Source organism: Mus pahari, chromosome 15 (assembly GCF_900095145.1).
Source record: "Mus pahari chromosome 15, PAHARI_EIJ_v1.1, whole genome shotgun sequence".
Classification (NCBI taxonomy): Eukaryota; Metazoa; Chordata; class Mammalia; order Rodentia; family Muridae; genus Mus; species Mus pahari.
The window spans coordinates 70759579-70767532 of record NC_034604.1 but is presented as its reverse complement, the minus strand read 5'-3'; the positions used below and the strand labels follow the sequence as shown (position 1 = coordinate 70767532).

The 7954-nt window shown below is 46.1% G+C and overlaps 1 protein-coding gene across 4 annotated transcripts in view; it reads left to right on the top strand.

Moving 5' to 3' along the window:
* Nucleotides 1–684: 684 nt before the first annotated feature.
* C15H18orf25 (chromosome 15 C18orf25 homolog) overlaps nt 685–7954 on the top strand; it is an 85636-nt gene continuing 78366 nt past the window's right edge. The window contains exon 1 of one of the 4 annotated variants that reach the window (XM_029546733.1): nt 685–887. The gene's annotated coding sequence lies outside the window, so the exon portion shown is untranslated. Of the gene's footprint in view, nt 888–1185; nt 1480–7954 lie in introns of those variants that run through there. The other 3 variants (XM_029546732.1, XM_021214500.2, XM_021214499.2) reach the window with 3 other exon arrangements.

The following is a 7954-nucleotide window of genomic DNA, read 5'->3' as shown; positions in this document are numbered from 1 at the left end:
AGGAAGACCAATGACACGGAAAAGTTATCTGAATGGTGCAGAGATGTGGCAGTCGCCAAATGTTTCCCTCAGATGCTTATCAAGAGGTGCATTTGTTTCCCGTCTTTCTCTTCCATTTTCTCGGTGTGGGTTGTCTCCAGGCTCCGCACCAGAAATCAGAACATATCTTTACCAGTTTGGAAAACGGTGAGACCCTGTCTCAAAATTGGATAAAGGTCTGGGGATGTAACCAAGAGTTTGAAGAATTGCCTCGCATCTGCAGGGATCAGTTCAATTCCCCGTAGTTTAAATGAATGAATGAATGAATAAATAAATAAATAAATAAATAAATAAATAAATAAATAAAGGTACAGATGACTATCATTTTCTTCTCCTCCAAAACCTGCACTGCTCATAGGGTGTCAGACCTTGCATTGTAAGCTGTCCTCAGCGTCGGTCTCTGGAGCTCTCTCTACTTGCCAAGTGGAGACTCATCCCATTTTCTCAAGGTCCCGAGCCCAACACGTGCCCCGCGCCCATTTTAAGGACCGGTCTGCAAAACTCCCAGTAGTGTGTGTCACCCTTCCCAAGGCGGACTGCCAAACCGAGGAGTGACTCTGCAGAGGTGGAATTCTGAGCGTCTGGAGGCGTGTGTTGGCGGAGCGGGGTCCCCTGGAGGACTGTGTCACCGGCAGGTGGCGCGCTCGCCGCTAGCTCCGCGGCGTTTCCAGAGCCCAAACTTGAACAGGACGTTAGTGCGGGTGTCGGAGCCGAGCGGTTCCCGGGAGCCGAGCGGTTTTTGGCCCCCGCAGGAAAGTGGGGAGCGAAGGGATCGGACACCTTGCTGGGGTGACTCCGCGAGTCGGGCATCGTGAGCTTCCCTCGGAAAGGCTTCTCGAGTCGAGCGGGTGAGTACTGGGCAGCCCTCGGGAAGCGGAGCCCTGTGCTTTTAAGGCTCGGGCTTTGCACGGCCCGGCATCTCGATCCTCCGAGACAGACGTTACCCGATCGAACGGAGGGCACGCGCGCGCGCGCGCGAAAGCCCGGGAAGCGGGAGCGTTGGAGCCCGCGCTCAGCGGAGGGCGCGCGCGCGCGTGCGTCCCCGCCGCCAGATGGCGCTGCGCTGCCCGCTCCCGGCCGGCGGCCAGCTCGCCAAGGTTCCCTCCGCGCCGGCGGCCGCTCTAGCCGGCAGGCGCTGCTCTGTGGTTCCGGGCGGAAGTGAGGCGCAGAGCGGAACGGCCTCTGGTGACATTTTCTTGGGGCGGCGCGGACGACTGAAGGGAATTGGTGTTGGAGGCTGCGGAGGCGGCGAGCTCTCCTCGGCCCCGCTGCGGGGGCTCCAGCCGCGCTCCTCTGCTCGCCGCCGGGAGTCGTCTGAGGAGAAGGGGGCGGCGGAGCCGCCGCGGCCCGAGTCTGCGGCCCGTCAGCGCCGCCCGGGGTGGGCGCGTGCCCCGACGGGGCGCGCGGGGCCGGCGAAGAGGCGCGGACGACGGGGCGCAGGTGAGGCACGGAGGGGCGCGTGGCCGCGGCCTTGGTGGCGGGGCGAGCCTCGGGGTCGGGGCCGCCTCCCGGGGAGGTGCTGGTGAGGCTGGAGGGCAGCGGGGCCGGGCTGCGGGCTCTGCGGCGTCCGAGCGTGGGGGTCACGACGGCGGAGGCGCGGCCCGGACCCCTCGCCGGCTCGCCGCGGTGACCCTCGCGTCCTCTGCCCGCCCGTCGGAGTGCCCTCTCCCGGCCACCGGCACGGAGGGGACGGCGGGCTGAAGGGACCGCAGCACCCCCCTCTCCCAGGCCGCGGAGTTGTGTTGGAGCAACTTTGCGGAGCCCGACCCGCGGGAGCCCGGCTCGGTACCGGAGGCTGTGGCGCCCGCAGCAGCCCGAGCGGAGCTGCCGAGAGCCCCCTCCCGCGGTGGCCTTGGAGAAGCCAGAAAGGGCTCCCCCGGCTTGGTGCTGGCCTCTTGCCGCTTCCTCGACTGTCGGTCGGTAGATCCCCGGGATCAGTGTGCGTGGGGCTCCGACGTTGACCTGCGACTTCGTCAACTTTAAAGGCCATCGCAGATGTATTCTGAGGACCCCCGGATTAAGGACTCTGTTGCCTCCCCGGATTTCCCAGAGTACACCACCAGTATCACTTCTCACTGTTTATCTCAAAGCATTTATTTTTATAGTGTATTGTGTGTGTGTGTGTGTGTTTTAATGGAGCAGCCCCTGGTCAGACTCGTCTGCCATTCATTCTCGCCTTTAAATGACCCTATCTTTATCGCTGGCTGAAGAAAAAACACCCTGCGTGCAGCCCTTCCAGATCCTTCAGCTCTCGGTGCAGTTTGTGCTTGCAGTGCTTTTTGGTTTGAGCCCTTGTATCTGAATCTTTGCATCCGTTTGGGTGAACGTTCCACCGACGATGCTTTGTAAAGGCTGGGCCGCTTAATTATAAATAGGTCTGACAGTTTGCTTAGCTTATTGCTGTATAGTATCGTTAGGCTCAAGTTAACCGTTTGAATCGCTCTCTTTGTCCTCTTGGGATATTTTAAGGATGGAGGCTATTAACTTTGCAATGTAGTTTTGCTGATCCTGGCAATCTGGATTTCTTCAGTAATCAGAGCAGTTTAGAGACCGACATATGTATCATCTCCTATCTTGAAGAATTACGGCAGTAAACCCCCCTCCTTTTTGGAGAATCATATTTATATGCTATTATAACGTTAACTAGAGTGTGCATAATAATTGTTGATAAATGTGTAGTTATTAAATTTGAATTTAGGAAGCAGGATGGACTTGATTTCTGTGACCTATATACTACTTTAAAAAGAATTTTACCAAAATTTTAATTCATTTCTATTACATGACAAAAATATCTTTAACATATAAATTGACTTTCTTTAGCATTCCTCTTGGTAATGCTGTTTTTTGTTTGTTTTGGTATTCGTTTTTGGTTTTCAAGACAAAGTTCTCTGTGTGTCTTGGAACTAGCTTTGTAGGCTGGCCCTGTTGTTGTCGTTGTTTTTTTTTTTTTTTTTTTTTTTGCTGTTTTTTTTCGAAACAGGGTTTCTCTGTGTAGCCCTGGCTGTCCTGGAACTCACTTTGTAGACCAGGCTGGCCTGGAACTCAGAAATCCGCCTGCCTCTGCCTCCCGGGTGCTGGGATTAAAAATGTGTGCCACCACGCCCGGCGTTATGCTGAATTCTTAAAATGACAGACTACACTGACTCCATCTCTGTCCCTCTTTCCCCCCCACAAGTGTGTGTGTGTGTGTGTGTGTGTGTGTGTGTGTGTGTGTGATAGAGAGAGAGAGACAGAGACAGAGACAAGACAGACAGACAGAGGGGCGTGGGGGTTGTGTAGCACAGACCGGTTTTGAACTCCTGATTCTCCTGCCTCCATCTTCCAAATGCTAGCTAGGGTTACAAGTGTTAAGTTAACATGGGTGTAAACATCAAAATGTAGAATTTGAAAGACAAGGAGAAAAGGCAAGATAGCTGTAACTAGAGGACCAACTTAGATGTTTTTCTTTTTGGGCTAGTATAACCTTGTAGCTCGGGACAGTCTCAGTCCTCTGCCTCAGCTTCTTTCGTGCTCAGATTTTCAGTTTGAGTTAAATGTTTGGGTGCGTGTACTGTTTGATTAAGTGGAGGTCAGAGGGGTTTGTGGGAGTTGGTTCTCTAGTTACATCGTGTGGGTCTCAAGCACTGGGCAGGAGTTTAACTTGCCGAGCCGTATTGCAGGCTCCATAAGTCAGATTTCTTTTCTTTTCTTTCTTTCTTTTTTTTTTTTTTAAAGCTTTATTTATTTATTATATGTAATTACACACATAGCTGTCTTCAGACACTCCAGAAGAGGGCGTCAGGTCTAAGTCAGATTTCTTAATGACATGCCACCTCAACTTTATTATGGAAAGTGGATTGGATTTTGAAATAAGAAACTTGCCCACTGTTAGCTTCATATTAAATTCACAGTGCATTTGTATTTAGCTTGTTTGTGTGTATGTTTGTATGTGTGAATGTGTGTATGTTTGTATGTAGTCGTGTGTGTGTATGTTGGGGAGGGAGGGGCAGGGTCCAGGCTGGCCGTGAAGTATTTGTGGCAGTCTTTATACCTCTGCCTCTGGATGGCAAGTGTGTGCCATTACTCATAGTATTATTCACCCTTAATGTGTGTTCATATGAGACTGTCATGATACTGTTTGTTTTCTGTGAGTAATTCAAGCCCTACATAATGAAAATAAGTTTAACTTTAAAGTATAATGCAGTTCTACTAGAGCAGTACTCAACCTGTGGGTCCCATCCTCTTGGGGCACGGTCAAGCAATAACAAGAGGTCCCGTTATCAGGTATCTAGCATGTCAGATATTTACATTATGATTCATAACAATAGCAGAATTACAGTTATGAAGTAGCAACAAAATAATTTTATGCTTGGGGGTCACCCCAGCATGAGGAACTGTATTAAAGGATTGCAGCGTTAGGAAGGTTGAGAACCACTGTACTAGAGCTCTGTGTTCAGTGTATGGCCTTTAAGATTTTGTTCATATTTGTGTTGATATCAATACTTTGGAATTTTTTATATTCATATTTCTGGCATTGATAATTCTTTTTACTCAGCCAGGTATGGTGGCCTATGCCTCTAGTACAAACCGAGGCAGAAAGATTGCTTTGAGTTCAAGGCCAGCATGTGTGACATAGTGAGATTCAGGACAGCCTAGATTATAGTGTGGGATTGAATCTCTGAAATAAATAAATCTGTTTACTACAGAACTAATAATTTCTGTGAGCTTGTGTGGCTACTCATTATTCAAGAAGTTGTTTTTGTGGGATCACTAATCTTACAGTTTTGCTCCAACGTGTACATGAAGAGACATGATGGATAGGCAATTTGAGTATTTTTCTCCCCTTTTAAAGCTTGGATATTGTAGCAACCCAATCCTTAATTTGCTAACTTTATTAAAAATTATTTTAGACCTCCATTTTCCTGCATATAACTAAGTATATGAAAATAACTTATAGAGTATATTGTATTTACTCAATTGGCAATGCTTGAAAACTCCAGCAAAATACATTATTAATGTGTGTTCTCTGCACAGTGATTTAAGTATGTTATTGTTGTGGTTGGTTTTTTTTTTTTATGTCAATTAATTAATAAATTTAGAGGCAAAGTCTATATAGTTCTAGCTGGCCTGGAACTTTGTAGATACCAGGCTGGCTTCTAATTTATAGAGATCTATCTGCTTTTGCCTTCCCTAGTGATTTAAATATATTTTTTAAAGAAAGATTTGGAGCTCAAATTTTTCTTTGTTAATGATAATTATGTAGGCAAAATGGAATAGACATAATGACCAGTAAAGTGATGATACCTAGAAGAGACGGCCAAAGAAGACAATACAGTATCCATGTGGGACTTTTTTCCTGGTGAGATGAGTCTTCCTATGTAGCCTTGACTGGCCTGTGACTCACTGAGATCCCGCCTGCTTCTGCCTTTCAGTCAGTGCTGGGATTAAAGGCATACCACACCCTGGCCTCATTTGGCACCTCTTTATCCTCAGCCCTAAGCTATTGATTCTTAATGCTTGCCAGCAGTTCCACAGAGCTGGGATGGAGCATGCTCAAGAAACCTCAACTTTTGAACCTAAGGATTTTTTTTGTTGTTGTTGTTTTGTTTTTTTTTCTTTCTTTCTTTTTTTGGTTTTTCGAGACAGGGTTTCTCTGTGAACCTAAGGTTTGAGGTGAGTTTCTAGGCAAGCACTTCCTGCTACTGACAGGCCAAGTGAAATCACGTCTATCAAGCTCTGAGTTGCTTTGTGCTCTCAGGAGTGAGTGGCTGTGTGAGATAGAGTAGGGCCACGTGGGGAAGATTTTTTAGTTCTTTAAGGGGGTGGGGGTTGTGAATCTCTTTAAAAAATGTTTCCTGGTCTTTCAGAATGAGAACTTAATTGAAGACAAAGTATTATAGCCCAGGCTGTTCTGAATTTGTGATCGCCCTACTTAGCCTTCAGAGTGCTGGAAGGCAGGCAGTTAGGTTGATGCTGGAGCAGGAGCTAAGAGCTTCCATCCTGATTCACAAGCAGTAGGCAGAGGTGGGGAGTGGGGAGACTGAGAATGGGCGTGGTGTGGGCCACCACCAGTGACACAAGCCCACACCCAATCCTTTCCAAACAGTCCCACCAACTGGGGACCAACCATTCAAATATAGCTGGGGTTTCCTTTATAAGCCCTTTCTATAGGGGTTTGGAAAGCTGCGGTTTTTCTTGAATGGCTCTCCAAGCTTAAAGTGCCTGGAGACAAGTCTGTCTTTCTTTCTTTCTTTCTTTCTTTCTTTCTTTCTTTCTTTCTTTCTTTCTTTCTTTCTTTCTTCATTCATTCATTCATTCATTCATTCATTCATTCATTCAAATATATGAGCCTATGGGGCCATTCTTATTCAGACCACCACACTGGGAAAGTGCCTCTGCTGAGCCCTCTCACTGGCCCTGATAGTTATTTTTCTTTAGTTACTTTGAATTTGACTATTGTCATGAAACTTTATAAAGACAGTTTTGTCAGTCTTTGTCTTTGTCTTTTAAATGTACCTATTTTCCTTATTCTTTCTGAACTCTCATTACTGAACTTCAGGGAAAGAAACAGTGCTTCTTGTGTGGGCAGAATCTCTCTCAGAAGAGTGGGATTGATGTTCAGTCAGTTTTCACACTCAGCCTACAAGGCCTTGTGGTAAAAGGAAGGAACTAAGAAGGTAACTTGTTCTTCTTTTCAGTGTTTCTGAGTTCCTAGAAGAAGAAACACACACACACACACACACACACACACACACACACACACACGTATGTATGTATATGTGTTTGATATAAATATATATTACAGACTTACCAAAACATAGTAACAGCAGCTGGTGGTTCCTAATGTGACGAAAATTCTTTAGCCTTTATAAAGATTTGGTTAGTTCTATTTGGAATTTCTGAGTTTGACTTGGTTCTTGTAAATTTAACTCTATTATTTTTCACATCTTTACTTAAAATATGGAACTTTTCTTCACTCAGCCAATAGATAGATGTTGTAAGTCCATAAAATATGAACTTGGCTTTATTTACATGTTTACCAGAATTTTTTTTTCTAGTTAGATAAAAAGTGTAATTCTTATCAGCAAATCCTAATTTGTGTGAATGTAGGTGATTTTTACAAAGCAGCTAAATTGAAACCTCATTTACTGAGCTCTGAAGTGCCACGTGGGGATGGGTACACGGATAGAATAGTTTCTAGCTAAGGAAATGATTATGGGGAACCAGATGATTCCTAAGTCTCCTTCCTGCTTAGACTGAGTGAGAGGAAGTGTGCTGTAAGGGGAAGCACAGCAATTGTAGGCCAGAGCTGGGGTTTCCTTTGTAAGCCCTTTCAATAAGGGCTTGGAAAGCTGCGTGCGGTTTGTTCTTAAATGGCTCTCCATGCTTAAAGTGCCTGGAGACAAGTCTGTCTGCTTGTCTGTCTTTCCTTTCTTCCTTTCTTCCTTCCTTTTTTTCTTTCTTTCCTTCCTTCCTTTCCTTCCTTGTTTCTAAATACACTGCCATTTCCTTTGCAGAATGCAGTTTTTTCCACCTGAATTCAAGTTTATGTATTAATAAATTAGCATGGGTGGTTGTTCAAAGAGCATCAGTGGTAAACCTATTAATATTTCTAGAGTAGTTATATTCCAAAAATTTAAAAAGATTTTATTTTTATTATTTTTATGTGTCTCTGTGTTTGTGTAAATATGTACCACCACTTTGTGTTTGCTCAAGGAGACCAGAAGACAGGGTTGGATCCTCAGGAGCTGGACTTACAGGCAGTTATAAACTGCCTTTAGTGGGTTCTAGGGACTGAACTTAGGTCTCCTGTAAGAGCAGGAAGTCTTCTTTTAACCACTGAGCCTTTTTCCCCCACCCCCTAGAGCAGCCTTCTCCCCTCTCTTTCGGAAACTTCCCTTCCCTTCCCTTCCCTTCCCTTCCCTTCCCTTCCCTT